The sequence below is a fragment of the Peromyscus californicus genome, unplaced genomic scaffold, assembly GCF_007827085.1.
Source record: "Peromyscus californicus insignis strain IS unplaced genomic scaffold, ASM782708v3 Scaffold_20__1_contigs__length_68692818, whole genome shotgun sequence".
Classification (NCBI taxonomy): domain Eukaryota; kingdom Metazoa; phylum Chordata; class Mammalia; order Rodentia; family Cricetidae; genus Peromyscus; species Peromyscus californicus.
This window is the reverse complement of record NW_026294503.1, coordinates 58712937-58733905: the sequence shown is the minus strand read 5'-3', so window position 1 is coordinate 58733905 and position 20969 is coordinate 58712937. Positions and strand designations below refer to the sequence as shown.

The 20969-nt window shown below is 43.0% G+C and overlaps 1 long non-coding RNA gene across 1 annotated transcript in view; it reads right to left on the bottom strand.

Moving 5' to 3' along the window:
- Positions 1–13924: 13924 nt before the first annotated feature.
- Positions 13925–20969, bottom strand: part of LOC128116989 (uncharacterized) — a 48384-nt gene continuing 41339 nt past the window's right edge. Inside the window, exon 6 of the long non-coding RNA XR_008220651.1 lies at positions 13925–14781. This is a non-coding gene — a long non-coding RNA (uncharacterized LOC128116989). The remainder of the gene's footprint in view (positions 14782–20969) is intronic.

The following is a 20969-nucleotide window of genomic DNA, read 5'->3' as shown; positions in this document are numbered from 1 at the left end:
AAGTCTTTGGTTCAGCCTATCTTTTTCCATTAAAACAATATTGATCAGCTAGGTATGATGGCATATGCCTGTAACCCTAGCCCTCCAGAGACTGAAGCAGAGGAATGGTGAGTTCAGGGCCAGCCCGAGCTACATAGTAGGACAGTGCCTCAAATCAAGCAGAGAAAAAAATTGAACTGTTTTCAAGATTTTTTTTTACAGAACTTTTTTTGTTTTCGTTTTTCGAGACAGGGTTTCTCTGTGAAGCTTTGCGCCTTTCCTGGAACTCACTTGGTAGCCCAGGCTGGCCTTGAACTCACAGAGATCCACCTGGCTCTGCCTCCCGAGTGCTGGGATTAAAGGTGTGCGCCACCACCGCCCGGCAAGATTTTTTTTTTCTAGGTTTGGGGGACTGAAGTAAGCTAGTCCGTGAAAACTCCAAGAGTTAAACCATTAAAGATCTTGGAGGGGAGGAGAAAAAAATCACAAAGTTTATAAGACTATTTGGCATCTCTGCTTCTGTAAACAATATGCTCAAAGTTAATAACTATATAATCATGAAAATATTTTAGAGATTGAAAATGACTGCAGTGAGGAATACATGTGAGTGAGATAAAGAAATTAAATGGAATGCATCAAATGATTTAAAACCTTAAAATATCTGTTATCTTATAATGTATGCCTTAATTGTTAGAAATAACTTGATTTTTGTACCAAAGACGTTCACTAAGAATAGTTCAATTTCATCGACATATAAAAAAGAACAATACTTGTCTATAATTTTTGCTGGTTTGTTTGACTTCCACATAAATTCTGATGTTGTGCTTTTCTTTCCAAGCCAAGGCTAGCTGTCTGTCCATGTCACAGGCAATACCCCCATTCAGCCTTTCTTTCCAGAACAATCCTAGTCGCTCATGATTCCCCCACCTGGCACTGTTTCTGTACGCCAGTGTTTGGAATGTTTCCTGTCCTCTGTCTGGGATACCTACTCTCTCCTATTTTCCACACGCTGCATTTCTACACGTCCTTAATTACATCATTTAAATAATACAAATAATATGTCTTACTTGTTTCCAAGCATCTGCATACAGGCTCAGCCTGTTGCTTCTCTGTTCTTCCAAGACGTTCTGTTTCTAACTGTATTATGGCGTGTATCATACTGCATTGTAATAACCAGTTTCCCTGGTTGTTACACTTCATCATTTTCATCAATGAATTAAAAAAAAAAAGCACCTTTGCTTGGGATAGAATAATAACCAGCCACTCTGTCACATTACCTATGTATATCATATACATATCTAATGTCTCACGCAAACATTACAACCTCAAAGGAGATAGACATTATCATTATTCCATTAAAGATGAGAACGTTCACTTGGAGAAGGTAAGTGTTACAATTCAAATCGTAAATGTCCTTCCCAAGCACATATGACAAAGCTGGGTCTCCAGGATGGCTCTATTAGGAAGTAAGTGGTACCTTCAATGGGTGTGGCCTGATGGGAGCTCGATCAGTCATTGAAAGTGTGTTCTTGAGGGAGAACCCTTTGCCTCCATCTCCTTATCATTTCCCCTTGGCTTCTGACCATGAGATGTGTCGTTCTGCTTAACACGTGCATTAACCCTGATGTACAGATTTGCCACAGGCGCGAGCCTATAGGGCTGACTGGTCATGGACTGGAACCTCCAGAATTTTGAGACAAAAATAAATGGTTTTTGCTCTTTTATTTGTTGCCTCGGGCACTCTGTTATAGTGACAGAAAGCTGGCTATCAAGGTAAGTACATACTAAGTGAGTTGCTGCTATTCACTGATGGGTCACAATTTAAAAGCGATCTGAAGACATCAGTGGCCCAAATTATTCACACACTGTCTCTCTGTGTTGAATACTTTTCAGGGTAAGCAGCCAGAAAAACAAGAGAATACATTCAGTTCTTTTGTCTCTAGACCGTATCAGGGTATACCAACCAGGCATTCGATTAACATTCTTGAATAAATGAAAAGATAAACAAATAAATGTATGGCTACTATATCCCTCACCTCCCATAAGAGATGTTCTCTGAAATCTATGTAGATACATAGATTTTTGGGAAAACAGTCCTATTTTAATTATATGAGAGTGTTTTTCTGGAAGTGGGCCTATGGTGAACACTCTTACACAGTTTATTTTTAATTTATACTGGATTTTCACACAGCAGGAGTGTGTAAAATGAAGTGCGGCCACCTGCAAAGAATGGCATCTAGCTCACATGCTACGCATCTCCAGTGAAGTGACTTCCACGGCTGGGTCATCGATTTCACAAAGCTGTGGGCCCACCCAAGGAAAGAGACTTTGGACTGTGTCCAAAGCCAAGCAATGAAAGTGATGAAGAGGTTGGAAGATTATCTTCCCGAAGAAAGGTCACAGGAACTGGGCCTGTGTAGCAAGGAAATATGAAAGGGCAAGCCTACCAACATACTGCAGGAATGTGACCAGGCAGAGGTGAGCGGCTGGTTTTAATTCTTAGTTATGATGGTTGAAGTACAGGATAATTCATTTCAAATGGAGCATAGAAGCTTTAGCTGAGTCCTAGTAAAGTCCTCACAACACAATAGAATTCATTAACCCAAAAAGTTAGGGCATTTCTTTCTTTGGAAAGGTTTTGTGAAAAGAGTCAATGGAGGAGAAATGCACTTTGCCAAGGCTGGGAAGGGAATGGAAATGTGGTCAGAGGGAAGGCGTGGGGCTGGGACTCAGGCCATTGTGTTGTTCACTTTGGAAATGAAATTATCTCCAGCAAACTTGGCTTTTAGAAAAAGCCTTATACTATTTTTTTTCTCTCTCTCTTTCTTTATGCTTTTTTCCTATCGTTTTGAAAATGTTAGATCCAAGTTCTTATAAGAACATTATTGTGGAAACATCTCTCAACTATTCAGTGCGATACTTTTTTGGCAGCGAGTGTTACAGAGTCATGAGCAATTTGAGTGATGATTTATGAACAATTACTAGAGGATGACAAACCAACACTGTGAGAGAGGAGAGTGTTGGGAGTTAGAAAAACACTCAGGACCCACAAGGAGCTAGTCTGCCCGTCTGCTTTTCTTTATCTCTGGACAGCAGCACTGGCGAGGAAAACGTGGCAGTTCATCCTGCACTGGCGTGGATAACGTGGCAGTTTATCCTGCTCACAGCACCCAGGATGCTGCCTCTTCTGCTGTTCTGCAGACACAAGGTCCATGAGCTGGAACTGACAGCACTGTTTCTCATCTCACAGAGCCACGTGAGAATTTCAGGGGTTAGCCGTGTTTTTATTGTATCGGATTACTCATGCATTACTCTAATACAGTATTAATATGATACAGATGTATTAATGTATTGTGGCATCACAGATATTGAAGTATAATGGCACAAAGACTTGTGTGGGAAGGGTTTTCAAGGTCTGCTGAGACTTCTTCCATGGTCCAAAAGAAAGGAATTCCCAGAAGGAAGCCCACTCACCATAGAGCAACCACACTGTCTAGACGGCCTAAATTGGTGGTATGGGAAAAATGCTGCAAGCAGATAATTAAATCAAAATACCCTCTACCTGCCATACGGATCACCCGCAAAAGCTAAAGCCATATTAATTGTAAGTGCCAGCAATCCAAAATGTGATTAATTTTTTTCGATGCGACTTTTCCCCAGAGAATATTTTTCTTCATTTCATTTCTTTGGTGGAAAAATAAATCAGAAAGGTTCTTCATCAAACAAGGGATTCTTTGTTCCTACTGGCTACCGACATTCTAAACAAACCTACCATTCAAGATAAGGCTATCTTGTCAAGGGACTCGGGTGACTCTTTTTCTTCCCCATCACCAAGGGGCCAACACTAAAGGCAGCTTTCTCGTTGAGAGCCAACGAGTTTGACTCAATGCCATGTAGGAAAGATTTCCCTGTGTTCTGACCTGGCTACTGCAGTGTTACATTCTGATTATGCTGGTACTGTCAGGAGTGAGTATAAAATGAAATCTGGGTCTGGATCATTAAGCCCAGCTAGAGAGACTTATGTGAAGAGGAGGGCTCCGGTTCTATGGAAAAAGAGCGTGATCTGGGCCCTCCACAGAAGGAAAGCCTTTCCTCTGGACACCCCGGGTAGTCCCACCTTGTGACTGACACCTAAACCGAAACAAAGAGCGTCTTTGTCTTAGTCACTGTTCTATGGCTGTGAAGAGACACCATGACCACAGCAACTCTTACAAAGGAAAACACTTCATTGGGGCTCGCCTACAGTTTCAGAGGCTCCGTCCATTATCCTTCCTGGAGGGAAGCATGGCAGTGTGCAGCCAGATATAGTGCTGGGGTGGTAGCTGAGAGTTCTAAATTCAGATCCACGGGCAGCAGGAAGAGGGCAACTGGCCCTAGTTTGAGCATTTTAAATCCCAAAGGCCATCCCCAGAGACACACTTCTTCCAAGAAGGTCACGCCTATTCCAACAAATCACACTTCCTAATCCCCCTCAAGTAGTGCCACTCCCCGATGACCAAGCATTCAAATCCATGAGCCTATGGGGGCCATTCCTACTCAAACCACCACAGTCTTTTTGAAGCTGAGGTTGTTAGCCATGCATGTCTCTCCAACTTTCTAAACTTCTTCTTTGCTTTGGCAGTGTGTGCTGCCCTGAAGCCCCTGCCCACGGGAGCACCCGTGCGGCCATTGCGTCATTGGTAGACCAGCATGCCCTTTCCACTGAAGCCAACCGGAGAACTGAATTGAGAGCTGGTTTGTCGAGTTGTCATGAAGAAATTAAATGAATGTTCATGGAAACTGCTTCCCAGAAAGTTATTTTTAGCAACATCACTGTAGGGAGCCCTGGAATTCCATGAAGATAAATTTCCCTTGTAAGAAATTTTCTCCCCAATTTTATGGAGTCAAATGCTTAGAGTTTTCATAAAACCTAGACATTGTCAAATATGTACTGCATATTCATACTGCCTATTGGATTGGCAAGAATATGAGTAAAGAGGAAGAGATCGGGTTATTTAGATGAGGACCATTGTGTCATAGTCTCTCTGGTTCTTGTTATGCAGGAGGTGCGAGGGGGTGGAATGTTCTTTTGTTTTTACATAATACTACTAGCTAGTTCTTTTAGTTACTAAAAACTAAGACATAGAGCCTGGCCCAGGGCTCATTTCATAAGGTGTCTGCCACACAGCACGAGGACCCGAGTTTGCACCTACAGCACCCACATAAAATGTCAGAGGCCGTAGCACATGCCTGTACTACAAGTACTGGAGCAGTAGAGATGGGGAATTGCTGTAACTTGGTAGTCAGCCAGTCTCTGAATCGGGGAGCTCCATGGTTACTGAAAGACCTTGTCTCAAAAGATGAGGTGTAGAACAGTAGAGAAAGGCATTCACGCACATGTGTGTAAGCATGCCCACTCTCATGTGCAAACCCACACAAACAACATGAACACATGTGTGTAAACATACACACACGCATACACATATACACCACAAACACAGACATTAAAAAAAAACTAACTGGGAAATAAGAATCATCCTATCTCCATGAAAAATAATGAAATAATTTACTTTTTACCTACTTAGGTAATTTCTGCAAAGTATCTCTTTTTCAAGCCACTTAGGACCTAATAAGAGCACACATTATATACCTTTGATATGTACTTTTCTGCCAGAAATATTCAATATTTTCAGGATGACCCACCAACTTCTTACAGTAATTAGGGCCAATGAATGATGAGATGCTTGTTGTGAGCACCATGGTGATTTGTAGGTCAGAGAAGAAATAACAAGAACCAAAATAAGTAGAGGGCCTGGACTTTGGAGACACTTGGTGGTATGAAATCCATCTAATGTGGTGAGTAGTGACGTGGGGTTAATGATGAGGGAGGAAGAAGGGCACACACCGATATCTAACTCAGAAGTGTGGCTGAAGTGATAGTGAACACAGGAGGTGGAAGACTTGGGAGATAAGTGGATAAAAATAAATTATGGATTCCATGTTGGACACGAGCTTAAGGTAAAGGATGTTAGGATATGTTGCTGGGAATTCAGGCAAGAGAAAGGTGGCCAAGGGTCCTCAGAAGCTGTGCTAAGAACCGTGGACCGAGGAAGTCAACAGTCAAGAATCCTGGCAATGTGGTAAGCAGGAAAAAGACCTGGACAGATTTGTATTTCGAATAACATACCCATGGTGCCGGTCAGCAGGCAGGGAGGGGCAAACGTTTGTTTGAGAGACCCTCTAAGGATGCAGTTATGATGGCCTGAACCAGGAGAATAAAGGAAGAGACTGACAAATAATGATGAGATGAAATTGGGAGGATTGGCTGATAAATTATTTGTGGGGGAGGAGGAAGAGGAAGTGGGTTGGGATGAGTACAGAGTTCTGGCTAGAGGGACTAGGTGAATAATGCTGCAGTTAATTAACACAGGAAGGAAGAGTAGGCTTGAAAAGAGAAAAAAAATATCAGCTCTTGAACATGTTGTCTATGTACTTGATGAGTAAGACATCCAAATGGAATTGACTAAAAGGTAGTTGTGTGTGTGAGGGAGTAGCTAGGGGAAGTGTAGCCCTGGAGCACAAAGTGACAGGATGTAGTTTGCGGTAGTTGCTGAGGGAGAGTGAGAATGGTAAAAAGATAGAATCTAATAGAATAATTCGGGGGGGGGGGCAGAGGAAGAACAGCAGGTGTGTAAGATTAGGGAGAACTATTCAGGAAAATAAGTATTCAGAAAACACTAGCCCCTTGGATGTCAGTACTTTGAAAGTTCTATTCTGGTCCATAGCATCAGTCTTGAAAATTGTCCAGCCAGAAGGGAACTACATGGCATAGGGAATGCATTTGCACCATGGCCCCGACCACACAGGCGCTATTCGTACCCTTGGCCTGACGTACTACAGGACCATGTCCCTAATAATGCTTTAGACACGTAGAGTCAGAACTTGAGATATTTTCGACTGGTCTTTGTGGACCTGCCTTTTCAGAAAAATCAACTCCCTGATTGGAGTTCATGCTCTTCCACTCAACATGGGCCAGACTGACATTATACTCAAGACTGCAAAATACAGCAGGTACCTGAGGGGAATGTTGGATGAGTGATTTGAAAAGCGGGCTGCAGTGGAGGCAGGAGGCCAGTGTGGACAGAACTTTAGAGGATGAGTATAGGAATACTAGTTAAAAAAAACAAACAAACTTTAATACAGTCTATCCTTGGTATAGTGACTTATGGTATGATTCTTCTAACACTTTGAGGACATTCAGACTTAGTTAAGGTTTAAGAAGTAAGAGAAGTCTGAAATGAGAGAAGAAAAGATAGAAAAGGGAGTTATAGTGTTATGAACAAACAGGCAAAAGTGATGAAAAGCTCTTGTGACACAAAAAGACACTTCATCATCTTTCTTAATCCAGGAGGCAATTACCTCAGTAGAGGCAAAAAACAATAAGAGACTTCTAAAGAGAATAATAAAAAGAGAGGGGGTGAGCTCAGGACCGTGTTTGGAGGGTTACATAGAAAGGAAGCAGGTATTTAGCAGGTGGAGGAAAAGGCCAGCCCCAAAGCCATGGATATTTGCTGAGACTCATCTCCCTGCATCCCAGGCACATACGGAACACCTGCACACAGCAGTGTTCAGTAAACACTTCTTAAATGAACGAGCTTTGTTTCTGCTTGTGCTTCTTTTTAATATGTGTCTGTAGATCAGCACAGCGTGATGAAGATGTTTGAGAAACAGTAGAAGTTTCTGATAATATGCTGAGAACACGGTGATGTTTGGAGTTCAAGACGTTGAGAGAGCGGTGAAGTGTAACCTGAAAACTGGAATACAGAAGGACATGGGTAGAAGAAGATGGAGAAGGCGTGTGAAAGCGTGGAGTCCCTACAGGCCTTTTCTCCATGGAAGCTGGAACTATGATGATGCTGGAAGAGGAGAGGGCACAGTGATGAACTCAAGGCTGGACAGGATGAGAGTGAAAATAGAGGAAGCCTTCACTCTATGATCTTCATAAAGAAAAATCAAACAAGGCTGGAAAGGCAACTGGTGAGGGTTATCTAGTGTCCCAGCTAGTTTAATGTCAATTTGACACAAGCTAGAGTCATTTAAGTGGAGGAAACCTCAACTGAGAAACCACTTCCTTAAGATCCCCTTAGAGGCAAGCCTGTAGAGAAGTTTTAAAATTAGTGATTGATGGGGAAGGGCCCAGTCCTCCCCTGGGTTGGGATTCTTGGGTTCTACAAGAAGGCAGGCTGAGCAAGCCATGAGGAGTAAGCCAGTAAGCAGCACTCCTCCATGGCCTCTATATCAGCTCCTGTCTCCAGGTTCCTGCCCAGTTTAAATTTCTGTCCTGACTGTCTTAGATGATGAACAGTGATGTGGAGGAGCAATAAAAACCCTAAGAATATGGGGTGTGATTTGATGAATTGGTGTGGTGGTTTGAATAAGAATGGTCCCCTCCCATAGACTCATATGTCTGAATGCTTAGTCATCAGAGAGTGGACTACTTAAGAGGGATTAGGAGGTGTGGCCTTGTTGGAGAAAGTGTGTCACTTGTGAGGTAATCTTTGAGGTTTCAAAAGCCCAAGTCAGGCCTAGCGTCTCTCTCTTCCTGCTGCCTGTGGATCTGGATGTAGAACTCTCCAGTACCTCTCCAGCACCATGTCTGCCTGCATCCCACCATGCTCCTCTCCATGATGATCATGGACTAAACCTCAGAAACTGTAAGCCTGCCCCAATTAAATGCTTTCCTTTATAAGAGTTGCTGTGGTCATGGTGTCTCTTCACAGCAATAGAACACTGACTAAGACAGTTGGGGAGAATGACCAGAGAGGCCAACAATAAAAGCTGGCTGTGGACAGCCAGGTGAACACAAGACACAAAACTCATCATTCGCCTATGTAAAGGTGCCAAAAAATACCCAGAGATAAATATCAGGTTAATGAGGGAAGGAAGGATACAAGTGAAAACTTGTGATTGAAGCAGGGACCTGCACACTACAGACTTCTGATATCCAGCCCAGTGTATGGGTTATGTGGCTCGGGGAGCAAGGAGCTGCAGGTGGGGACTCTAAGGGAATGGAAACAAGGAAACTTCAGGGTCGAACGGTTAAGTGTTGAAACTCCCGAGGCCCGTCATGGGGAGCACCACAGGAAGGAAAGTTCCCGATAACTCATTCATGCAAGCTGAAATAAATGACACCAAGGAAGAAGACCTTAAGGTCAGGAGAACGAGAGCACCTTCAGAAAGCCAAGGGCCTTCACCCCAACATCTAACACGGTAAAGTCAGAGAAAATAGACCAGCACCTCTCTCCTCAGAGTGCGCTACACTTAGGTAGCTAGAATACTGATCAGGGGCAGTGTTCACAGACAAGTCTCCTACAACCTCACCTCACCAGGGCTTGGAGGTGGTGACCTCCCCAGCAGAAGAAGTGATGGGGAAGAAAGAGAGGCTTTGTGAAAAAAGCAGTGCTTAAATTAGATGAGGGAAAAAAAGATAATTGTCTTCAGTAAGAGGAAATGGTAGTCAGCTAGGTATCATGGAGCAAACAAGACCTTATAAGTTTACAGATGTAACAAAATAGGTGTAGAGGGAGACATGATGGGTGATTCATTGCTCAACACCAAACCAAAGCCCCACCAGGCCAGTGGAATGTCTTGTGGTGGTGGAGTTTCTGTAAATTATCTCCTTTGGCCAAGCATTTGGAGTTGAATGGTTTTGGTCTCTGCCCAGCTGTGGCCTGGGAGAGGAGCCTGAGCAGCAGGATTCAGCCAGGGAGACAGACTGTTGCCGGCATGGCACACCGTGGGCTCTTGCAGGTCTGTACTAGCAATGCCTGGAAGCTGTGTGCTATGAGGCAGTTAGAAACAGTTTTCATATTAGTCAACAAGAAGTAAAATGTGAAAAGAGTCTGACTGGATGTATTGTAGTTATAGCAGATATAATGAGGTTATGTTTTTAGCCTGAGAATTAAAGCATGATTAAAATGTCAATGCCCACTTGTCATATGCTTAATTCTAAACTGACGCTAACAGAGTATGAGGGTTGTCACAAGAACAACAGATTTTAACAGAAGGAAAAGAAGGCCTGCTACATTTTACTCGTTTTTAGTTCAGTTGTCTTGTTGTTGCTTGGATCCAGCTGGCTGTCTCTGAGCTGGAATGTGGGAGCACAGGACTCACACGCAACTTCCACTTGGAGGCTTGTGGTAGAGGTGGTTTCTGCTCCGACTTTGAAGGCAGGGAGGGGCATAATTCAGCAGATGGGGACTGGGAGATTTTTTCCTTTCATGTTTCAAATACAATATGAACTGAACTATGACGTTAACCAGCCGCAGTTCTTTATAAAGGTCAGCTAGTCTCTGCTGATGGTGCTTTCTTGCCTCAAATTACTCTTGATCTAAAATAGATTATGCGGTTAAAAAAAAATCTACTGTTGCTCTCTCCATTGTGAATTCTTTTCAAGTACCTGCTTTGGTTCCAGGGTAACAAATGTAACCTTGGCAGAGTTAATTCCTTCCCAGATGAAATCGATGCTTTGATTTTCTGGGCCAACCCTCCGAATGTGTTACTCGTAGTTTAATTCTTCCTACAGGTGTTTGGACTTCTTGCTGAGGCATTTCTTGTAGTTTCCCTATTTTCTATAAGGATTTTGCTGATTGCTTCCATTGTTTCTGTAGGAGCAGTGACGACAAGATAGGTGTGACAGGGAATGACTAGGAGCACGGCAAATAAAAATCAATAAATCATTTTCATACTCTTTCTTTATAGAATAGCAAATACATTTACTTTTTTTTTTTGTCTGAGACAGGAATGACAACCAGTATTTATGAACTACCTCTAACTCATTTCACACTGACTAAAAGCTCATTAGTACTCAGATGGCCAATGGGAACATAGAGAAACAAATAGGATTACAGTTACACCCCAAAGTGTTTGTCACCTTGTTAAGGGTCAAAATTCAGCAGTAGTTGAAATCACAAGGAATGGTTTAAAACAGCCTACAACTGCCTATCAACTCCTAGATGCGATATCAAGGTGGGCCAGTGTCAGAGAAAGCACAGTGAGAGACGTAGGTACTTCCCTCCTAATGCTAGAGGAATGACTGAGGAAAAGCAGTGAGCGAGGACAAAGCAGGGTGAACGCGGCATGTATGTGGTCTGTTCTTTTCTCTGGAGCATTTTCAACTGCAGGAAGATGGTTTGGTTGGGTTTTTCCATCAGCATGAAATTCTTCTTTGAGCCATCCAGGGTGTCTTCATGGTTCCCATTACAGTTAGCCATCTTCTTGGGTCAGTGCCCTGGTCCTTGCCACCTTCCCTTCAGTGTGGGTCTTTCACCTCACAAGTTTCCACTCAGCTCCCAGGGCCAGTGTGGTATCACTGCCTCTTTCTAGAGATGCTTATCTTTCAGTGACCTGCTTCTTCTTCCTCCTATCCCATCTTGCCTCTCCTACTTCCTCCCATTTCAACAATGGAGGGAAAAAATCCTGTAGACAAATTTGAGGGTTAGTGGTAGACCAATATGGGACAATTTCCAAATTATGTTTACATTTTAGGAGGAACTCTTCCTTAAACTGAAAAGAAGGGGTAAGGAGAGAGTGTGAATGGTAAGGATAAAGACAATGTTGCCTACGTAACTTGAAAAAGGGAACATTCTTGGGCTAATCGCACCATGTAGTTAAGGCAGGCAACTTACATCATCACAGAACTGACCCGGATCTCAAAACTGAACATGGTACTGAACTATGGCCAAGACCTCCTTTTTAAGGAAAAAGGAAAAAGATGTCAGCGAATCCCTGGGCCCACCTACTGACTTCCCAGCCCTTTCTGAAGGCTAAAGTGGAAACAAGGCACTGAAAATGTGGGGTATTGTTCAAGTTCACTCCACTCACAAACCTGGAATAGTTTCACCCGTGACTTATCCGAGGTTGAGTTGGTCTCGGTGAGAATTCTTAGGCAAGGATGAGAAAAGACAAGCCCAGGGAAAGAAGAGAAACCATCCATGTGGGGATAAGTAAGGAGTGGGGTGGTTCCAGATGTCATCTAAGTGACAGGAAAAACAACACGGAAAAACTAGGTGTAATGGGAGCCGGGAGCAGGCTGTGCTTCACAGCCCACAACGGTGACGCATCAGACTGTGCCCTTGGCAGCCATACGACAACTCCAGGTGGAGAGGGCATGTAGCCCCCCCATGCAAAGCTGCACCTGGAAAGCTCTGAAACTCCAGGGACAGGTGGTCTTAAGGCACCCTTGCTGAGGGCTGAGTAACTGTTTCCCTACCACGACCTTGATGAGAAGGGAAACCTAGCTGAGCAAGCCACTCTGACCCATGGAGAACCTTTTTGGTGGTTTGGGTCTCCCCTTCTCCCTCAAGGTTTGAGAGCTCTTTCCAGACTGGTTCCTGCTGTGGGATGGTCTGTATGTCAAATGTGTTGCTGATTGGTCAATGAATAAATCACTGATTGGTCAGTGGCCAGGCAGGAAGTATAGGCGGGACTAACAGAGAGGAGAATTGAGAGAACAGGAAGCTGGGTGAGGGAGACACTGCCAGCCGCCATCAAGACAAGGAAGATGTAAAGTACTGGTAAGCCACAAGCCACATGGCAAGGTATAGATTAATAGAAATGGATTAATTTAAGCTGTAAGAACAGTTAGCAAGAAGCCTGCCATGGCCATACAGTTTGTAACCAATATAAGTCTCTGTGTTTACTTGGTCGGGTCTGAGTGGCTGTGGGACTGGCAGGTGAGAGAGATTTGTCCTGACTGTGGGCCAGGCAGGAAAACTCTAGCAACAGGTTCCGGTCTCTGCTTTATTTGTATGCACCAACACCCCACCAATCAGGACTTCCCTGGTTTATGTAACAGGCTACAGACATCTTTTCTCAAGTGCAACTGGGTGCCAGCTCCTGACTCTTAGCAGGCTCCCCACTCTGGGTGGTGGTGGGAGTGAAGGGCCATTTCCCAGCAGTCCTCTTTCCAAAGGAAGATGCCCAAAGAAAGGCTGAAGCCCTGACATGCACCTTGGAGAAGAAAGGTGGCTCCTGAGAGCCACTGGGACTGGCTAGATATCCCCATCCCCAACCCCTGCCCACACAGGCAGAGACCTGCTCAGGTTCTTATTACTTCTCACCTGCCCTTGCTAAAGATCCACCATTCCTGCTCTGACCTTTAAGATCCATCGTTTCATCTACAAGCAGGGAGGCTTTCTCCAGCTTTTGAGATGCACCAGAGATGGGAGACCCACTGCGCTACTACTCTTGTGGTTGACCTGCCCTCTGCAGACTTGCTCTCCAGGCCAGCATCCCTAGAGTCTCCTTGCAGTAACACTTGCTGGCCGTCTCTACTGGTACCCTGAAGCCTGCACAGAGAGCAGAGCTATAAGGATTGCCGCCTCCCTTGGGGGACATTCTGCTGCCATTGGAGGCCATACTCCCCCACTGAGGTTTCTACTCTGCTGTTTAACTCCTTAGTCTCGTATGCAGAAATTTCCCTCCTTGTTCACGCTCTGCTGTCTCCCCACTCCATACTTAGAGTGAGCAAGAGAAGAGTCAGAGGAGAGGATCAACTCTCTCAACAACCGTTTCTACCTTGAAAAGCTGCACATTTCCTTTGGAAAGACATGCTGACTTCCTTAGTTATAATTTACCTTAAGAAAGCTTTAGAATTGTAGACAATGGTATTCTTTATACAAAGAATATAATTTGTTTAAAAAAATATTTTTGAAAACCTCCAAGATAAAGTTGCAAAAAAAAAAAAAGCATAACTCATTGTTTTATTTAGATTCTGGTAAACTAAACCAGAAGAAAAGAAAAAAAAAAAAACCAATCTTTTGCCATGTTCAGTGTGACTCCAGGCACAAGCCTGACTGGGGTGCCAAGGGATGATAAAACGCAAACAGATATCCCCACAGACAAGCTGGGATCAGGTGGACTGCGCTCTCAGAGGGAGAAACCACCGGACCTCAGTAGCTCAGTGTGTTTATTATACAAGTTGAACAGGAGCCAGGGTCGTTGCATACAGCTGAACAGGGCGTGGGGTGATTTCACAGAGATAAACAAGGAGGCGGGATTTATGCATACAGCTGCATTAAGGACAGGTCCAGCTACCCTCAGTAGGAGCAATCTCTAGGGGAGCAGTCTTAAGGCTGTAAATATACAAAGGAGAAAGCTAAGACGCTTGGGTGGACACTGTCTGTACACATTGTCAACATTTGTACACAAAAGGCTGTATCATCCCTCTGAGACTCAACCCCCTAATGGAGGAGGGGACTTTGTTATTCTCCCATGGGTCGGAAACTATAGTCCTTGACATAGCCAGCTCATGTCACCATCATGTACCTACTCAGAATGTCACAATCAGGGCTTCCTCTGCTCCCTGCAATATTTCTTGCTGCTTCATACTACAACTGATGTCCTAGGGCAGTGGTTCTCAAACTGTGGGTATTGACCTCTGTGAGTCTTGAAGCTTTTGCAGGGGTAGCATATCAGATACCCTGCGTATCAGATATTTGCATTGCCACTCATCACAGTAGCAAAATTACAGTTATGAAGTAGCAACGAACTGTGTTAAAGGGTCGCAGCATTAGGAAGGTTGAGAACGGTCCTCCGGTCTTGTCTGAGAGCGGTCCTTAGACTCTCTGGTTTCAGCTGCACTGGACGCTGAGTGACTGGCAGAAGTTGCTCCGCTGATGTTTCCGAACATTTCTATGCCCTTTCTTACCTCTGTATTTACTCTTCCCTCGCTTGGACACATTCAAAGACCAGCGGGTCTTTCCCAGCATCCCTTGAAGATCCTCCTTGTACCTCCTCTCCAGTTAGGTCTTCAAAGTCGGACTGAGAGAAAAGGGAAAGAAGGAAGGAGATTCTGTGCCTTCATAGCCATTGTTGCTCTTGGCAGCAGGCTACCAGGGAGCTAGATATGTACTACTTAAAAGCTTAAACACTACAGCACATTCTACCCAAGAGCAGTCTAAACACAAAAGCCGAAGTAGACTGTGCTCCGTTACAAGGTGACTCATCCCGAATGATAAATATAGAGTGTCTCCCACACGCAGAAACAGATGTGGCAGGCACGTCACCTACAGACAGAGCTTTGCAAAAGCTTCAGAACAGCAGAGATTTGCTTCCTAAAATACTGCTTCATGTTGCCACAGCGTTTTCTTCCAGAGTATTTGGTATTTGGTCTGGGGGTGGGGAACTTCCACCAAAGTGAGATGAGGCTCAGCTAGAAGGTAAGGGTCCACTGAATGCATGGCCAGGAACACTCACCTGTAGTGGGTAGCCATTCCAGCTTTGATCTGGAAGTTTCAACCCCCATTGAGGCTTCGATAACTGTCACGCCTACAAGGCAGGGCCAAGAGAGCACCCTGAAGACCCGAGATCCGAGTGCGCAGGCTCTCTTGGTTCCTGGACGCTGGAGGTAGACTGAGCAGAGTTCTCCAGAGAACACCGCCGGACTGCGCCACACCTTTCCCAGACCCTGTAAACTATCCCTTCACTTATAAGTTACCCCACAAAATAAACCTCCCTTTTAACTACGCGGAGTGGCCACCATGTGCTGTGGCTCAAGCTGGACCTCCTCTCCAAGGGACCAAAGTTCTGCGTGTGCCCAGAGTCTCTGGTCTGTCAACAGTTGACAGAATGTGTCAGGTGATTATTAAGGCTACTTTCAGTATCAGTGAAAGAAGATATTGTAATAAAATGCCCCAAACGAAACCGTTTGCTCAGAGGCTCTACTACATTGAAAGAATCTCAAAAGTAGAAGCAAATACAAACTTACACATTATCATTTTCTTTTGGTGTTATATATGAAGTTAAGCCCTGTAGTAGTCTGCACAATTCGGCCTGCTTAAGCTTAGTTGGGCTTTGAAGGTAATTTTAGAGAAGCTGTTTTCTTCCCAAGATGCACTGCTTCTGGACTGACTGCCACAATTAAGCTGTGATTGGACATTCCCCACAATAGCCAGTAGGCCCAGATCCCACATTCCAATGTGAAATACACCCACTTCTTTCAGCATATTCCAGTCTCAGAGGTCAGCCCTTCCCAAGAACACCAGGAGATTCAAGACAGCTTTGATTGAACAATGGAAACTTGGAGCAACTGAGTCTGTGCGCACAGCCCTATTGGGACTCTGTTGCAGGCACTCACCGCCCAGTATGCACCAGGAAATCCTGCCAGGCTTTTTAGCAGCCTGTTCAAACTAGGAAGCAAAGGTGCCTTGTAAATTTCTGCTTCAAAGGCTGCAAGAGGGTTTGCTCAGTCCCGGGTGTACGTAGCTTTAGCTGGTGCACCACATTTTCTTTTATGATATCAATAGATGTAAATTTACTTATCTATAAATTTTATATTTATATCATCTATAATGCATGTATTGTATATATTGTGTATATATTATAAATACAGATATGTATATACATATAATAAACAGAGCCCCAGGCATTTAAACAAATTGGATAAAATGAAATTAACGTGTTTAAAGTTTTACTAATCATAGTGGCTTTGTATATTGATTAATACATCAGGGGAAATATACTAGGACAAATGTGACTGCTAGCTAAAGTAAGCATAAACCTGTTACTTGGAATGGGTTTGCTGATGTTTTCACTAGTTTTGTAGATGGCAGTAAGTTGTCACTCCCCTTACAAACCTGGAGAACAGTTCTAACTTGAAGATGAGCTTACAGGCCAACCATTTTCTTGTTCTCAAATGCCTGCCCTATTTATATGATCTTCAACATAAGTTTGTATCACAGAAATATTTTTAAATGATTTCTATATTTTGTAAAGATTATTAAAAACTGGATAATAATTCAGCTAATTTGATCGCACATATGTTATGCTGAGTACACAGCAATAAATATTTCTAAAGAGAGAACTTTAGAAAAGTTTTTATTTACATTTATTTAAAGGTGATAGGAATTGAACCTAGAACCTCAGACTTGCTAGGCAGGCACTTGACCACTGAACCACACCCTCAGTCCATAGCAATGATTGACAGGCAAGGCCAAGCAAGGTTAGGGCAGTTGAACTCTCTGGTTCCCCACCCCCTCTGTACTCTACACCTTAAGGATGTAGTAGTGACCATCTGATGACATGACAGCATGATCTCTTTCTATACAACACATTAGTGGTGTTTCGACATTTACAGGGTGAGAAGCCAAGCCAGACAGAGGGAGAAAATGTTTGCCAAGGTGTACCAGCAAGACTTTGAGAAAGAATTCATATAAATCAGGGCTGGGTTATAGCTCAGGGGTTTCCTAACAGGCATGAGTTCAGTCTTTAATGAGAGAGAGACGGAAAGACAGAGAGACAGACAGAGACACAGAGAGACAGACAGGGAGAATCCATTTGTAATTGAAAATATTTTTCATATCCTGATCATGCTTTCCACTCCTCCATCTCCACCCAAGTCCTCCCCAACTCCTTGCCCTTCTCCTACCTCTAGAAAACAAACAAAACCAATCACAAACAGCGAAAAAAGGAACATACACACAGAGAGACACAGAAACAGAAATCTAAATGCACAAGCAAAAGACCAATAAGACAAAAAATGCCCAAAGAAAGAAAGTTGAGATAAAAGGTCTCTAAAAACAGCACTGAGTTTGTTTTGTGTTTGCCATCTACTGTTGGGCATGTGGCCTATCCTTAAGTGTGGTTAGTATGCCCAGTGAGACTCCATTGGAAAAAACTAAATTTCCCTTTGCCGAAGGTATTGATTACAGATAACTTCTTGGTTCGGGGTGGGAGCCTGTGTCTACTTCCCTCTCTCAGCTTGGGACCCCATCTGCCTTGATCCTGTGCAGGCAGGCCCTGTGCATGCTGCCACAGTTTCTGAGTTTATATGTGTGTCAGTCCTGCTCTGCCTACAAGACACTTGTTTCTCTGGTGTCTCCATCCCCTTTGGCTCTTACAGTCTTTCTGCCTCTTTTGTATATCTTCCTGAGCCTTAGGAGGAGGGAATTGATGAAGACATCTCACACTACGGCCACTGAGAGCATATGTTGATAAACCACTTGGGAAAATTATTCAGCACTACCTACTAAAATTTAATATATATGCATCCTATAGCTCAAGAAGTCCACTCTTAGGTTTCATCCCAAAGACATGTGGATAGATAAAACTATTTATAGCAACATTATTAAGGAGAAGCAAATTTTGTAAGAACAAAATAATCCCAACATGTGTCAATAATAGGATGGATTAAGTATGTACTTTCATATAATAGAGCAACACACAATATTGAAAATGAATGAACTTCAACTGAGGGACTAGGAGTAGATTCCCTGATAGGCAGATAGGGGGAGGGTACTGTGGCTGGGTAATAAAGGTGAGGAACTTCCAAAATGGCAACTCAGCTTCTTCCTCACCTTTCTGACCTGAGACAATAACCTGGCCGCTTAAAACCAAGGCCTTGTGGGTTTTTTCTCCAACCAATATGGTGCCCTCCTGCTAACGGACTGGCTCCTCAAGGACACCACCCATCGGCCATTCTATCTTTCTTCAAACTGACCCATACTAAATGAGGGCATAAATCCCACATCTGCTCTGCAGTCCTTTTTCTCTGTGTGTCTGCTGCATGAACACCTGTGTTCCCTCATTCCTACTAAACGCCTTCCTCCAACTGCTGGTTCTGGCTGCTCCTGTTTGCAGGGTTCAAGATTTCTCTGCTGCTACCTGTCACCCTAGGGACTGTGCCTGCATTTTGACTCTGTAACTGGCAGAGAAAATGAAGCCCATCAAGACCCCTAGATGGTAACATAAGGAGAAAGGTAAATCTTACAGCCACACGGATGAGTTGAAAATTGTCAGACTTAATAAAACAAACAAACAACAAAGCCCACAAAAGTTTCCATTGGCATGCACCAAATTCTGAAAGAAAAAAAAATACTAGCATATCCGTGTTTTTGATCTGTGTGAGTTAGGTGGGTGTGTTGTCTTTGTGAGACTTAATCTGTGTACCTTTCATTTTATTTTTTTTTCAGAATATATGCCATGTGTATCACAAGCTAAAAACATGAGAAAAGTTTAATATACATTATTCATTTTGTAGATAGATATAAATGAACATTTCATCATCCTGCTGCCTGATTTGGGGAGCCACTGGTGAATGTGCACCACCTTTTAGACAACACTGGTTTGGAGTGAGAAAATGGTAAAACAGACTTCCTCCCAGACAACAGTTTCAAAGAGTGTAAAAACTCCAGTCCAAGAGAAAACAAATGCAGATCCAGGGGATACAGGAATATATATCTTTACAGCTCATTGGATGCCCTTTCTCAGAGAATACAATCATGCCAATCACTTTAGATCAGTTTAGGAATGTTGGGAGAGGGGAAAGGAGGAAAATGTCTTGTCTTTCCATTCCAGCCCTGTTCTCATCTCAACACTGACTGATCAGAAGGGCTGTCGTCGCCATTTTAGTTAACCCTTTTCTTTGTTCTAGCCAAGTCACATCAGCCACACAGTGCGCACACTGGGGTACAAAATATGCAATGCATTACATAGAAATCAACGTGTGCCTCTCTGAGACCTCCCACAACAGCTGAGATTCTTTACATGCCTCCACTTAAAATAAATAAATAAATAAAGGCCCCCTCTTGTTCCCTTCTACTGTTTCAATCACTAAAGCAAAAATGTTAGATTTTTCTCTGACCTTGGCTGATACCTTCATCAATTAATCCATATTAGTATTTATTGTTTCTCTTTTCTCCCAGACACTGTGCTACCACCTGATAATCCAACTGTAAGTTACATATATATATATATATGTATATTACAGTTGGATTATATATACATATATTCCTAAAGTCCTATGTGTTGCTGCAATTTTGTGAGATGTTTCATTTCACATAAGTTTCTTTATAAAACAGCAATCTACCCAATAGACATCATTTTCTAAGGAGAGTGAATGCATTTTCTATTTCTTTAGCCAAAGTAAGCATTAGGAGCAATTATATGCACTGTTAGTCCATCTGATTGGTTAAATTCGTTGAATGTCAGAATTAAAAAAAAAAACCTTAGGGGGTTTAAAATAATAAAGGTAAAGGCGATAAAAGGGCCTTTCTTATCAATTACCAAATACTTTTTAATGACTCACGTGTAAATGAATGAAATATAATAGTGATTCTTTTCTTAGCTACTCATAAATTTACATAGTAAGAGGAAAGCCTAGTAAAATGTACTTTCCCTTTTAATAGAACTAAAACCTTTGTCTGAAATATGAACCTAACCCTCAGCAAGCTTTACAGTTGCCATCCTAATGGCTCCTCTACACTGATGGCAGTTTGGGTCTTTGAAGTATGTCATTTAGTGACCGACTTACCTGATCACCTCAATGCTTCCACTTAACACTCTTCTTTTTCTATAAATAAATTCTAGTTTGAATCATTTATACATTGTAAGTGCAAGGAGATTAGAAAATCTTAGCCATTAGCTACCAAGTTTTATACCCAACTAGATGCCATGTCTTTTTTTTTTTTTCAAAAAGACTAAATTAGAGCAGCTGAAACATAAAACACACCTGTAGATTCCAAGGTCACACCTTAGTGATTTATGATGTGATAGTGTGCGAGCTTTAATTACAGTGATGTTATCACTGCTGTGGAATAATGTAACGAGTTAAGAAGTTAACTTGATGAGCTAAGTGCTCTAGAGTTTTCCAGAAAAAACCATAGGACATTGAACCAGTGGGACTGGGGTTTCTTTCTTGCCTGTTATGATCTGGCTGCCAAATACATCAGAGATGACAATTTAGACTCATTCATTAACAACAGCCACCCCCCTCACGCACGCTCTTTTTCCTGTAACATTTGCTGTGTGCCGATCATGTGCCAGACACCATCCGGGTGTGGGTCTACCAAGTGGATTAAATAGAATGCTGTCTCAGTCCTTAAAGAGCTAGAAGTCTGGTGAGGGAGACAGACATGTAAACAAATAATTACAATGCCATTCGAGAAGGGCTAGAGAGCGGAGGAATGCACTGTTGACAGAGATGAAGGCCGTGGTAATCCTGCTGAAGAGGG